The sequence below is a fragment of the Calidris pugnax genome, unplaced genomic scaffold (assembly GCF_001431845.1).
Source record: "Calidris pugnax isolate Ruff unplaced genomic scaffold, ASM143184v1 scaffold148, whole genome shotgun sequence".
Taxonomy (NCBI): domain Eukaryota; kingdom Metazoa; phylum Chordata; class Aves; order Charadriiformes; family Scolopacidae; genus Calidris; species Calidris pugnax.
The window spans coordinates 5,174,826-5,176,370 of record NW_015090926.1 but is presented as its reverse complement, the minus strand read 5'-3'; positions in this window follow the sequence as shown (position 1 = coordinate 5,176,370).

Below are 1,545 nucleotides of genomic sequence, written 5' to 3'. Positions count from 1 at the left end.
TCCCCGTCCCCCCCCCGGTATGGCAGCCCCCGCCGGGTGCGGGGAGGGGGTGCCCGTCTCCCCCCGCAGCGCGTTGTACCGCGGGCGCCGGCGGGGCGTCAGAAAGTTTGAGTGAAGGACTGCCCGCGCAGTACCGCTTCTTTTTAGAAACGACACGCTTCCTTTCCCGAAAAGGATAAGGGTTTTTTCCTTAATTCTTAATTATTTATTTATATTTATTTTTTTTCTCTTCCTCTCTCTCCCGCGATGGAACGGTTGGAGCTCGAAAAGGGCACTGGAGGTTTTTAGGTTTTTCCCAGCCTCGGAAGTCACCCCCTCCACGCCCCCCCGACCCCGACCCCGGCAGGGGAATGGGGGTAGGTGGGTGCGGCAGAGGAAGAGAAACCGGCAGAGCGGTGCCCACCCTGGAGACCTGGACCCTGACCAAACCCCACCGCCCGAGGCGGAGGTCCTTCTCATCTGCGCGGTCTCAACATGGGCGTTACTTTCTTAGTTCTGCTAGGAAACGCACGAAACAAACCCCACACCAAAACAAACAAACAAACCAACCAGCCAACCCAACCCTTTAAAATAATGCATAATGCAACATGAAAAAATAATTCAGCGGCTGTGTTATCTTCTCTCTGTATTATTTTGACGTCTGGGTTGTCCTGGAGTATCCTTGTTCTGTGTGACAAGGATCTGCCCACAGCCCTTAAGTTTGCGTTTATGGAGCAGGCTTCAACACCAGCAACACTCTTCTCCCACGGGGATCAAGGAAGGGCTTGTGACAAATCTAGTGTGACTTCTCTTAACTTCGGTTAAGAGCGGGAGCTCATGGGTTGACAGAACCTTCCCTGGGTCTATTTGGTCCGATGTGCTGTCTCCAGAACCCTTTGGTAACAGACATTTCACAGCAAGATGCAAGCAAATTTGGAGATAAGCATGGATTTTTCTTTCCCGAGAGACTATTCCCTCACAGGCATTAAAAGTGAAGAAAGGTTAGAGAAATCCTTGAGACTGTCAGGGCTGCTAATAGTTGTTATGTTCTAAAAATCAATTTTGTTTAATAGGAAAGGTTTAATTCAGCCTCAGTGGAATGGAAGGGAGACTTTACAAATTCCTTCCACACAAGCCAGGATCAAGCTGTTTTCTGTGCTCTTCTCTGCTGAGGCTCTGATAACCTAGTCTCAGAAAGTGACCTCTAAATAGCATCAGCAGCAAAAGGAGAAAATCCCATTCTATCTGTGAGCGTGAACTTCAAATTTCACGTGGTATAGTTCATGTCAGAAAGCCTCTTCAAGAAAAAAAGTGGATTCAATGCGAACCTCTCTTTAATACCATTGTAAAAACTGCATCACTTGTGCAGCTTAAAAGTTAGGATTCCATCAGTCTTGTCAATCCTGTTGAACATCTGGAATACTCCCTTTTAGACATTATATTATTTTTGTACATTAGATTGTTTTATAGTTAGATGGGCTCGTCAACAACAGATACTGAAACTATACAGAGGATCCCAAACTCACTCATCGTCAGTGGTGGTTCCACCCACAAATACCAACAGCA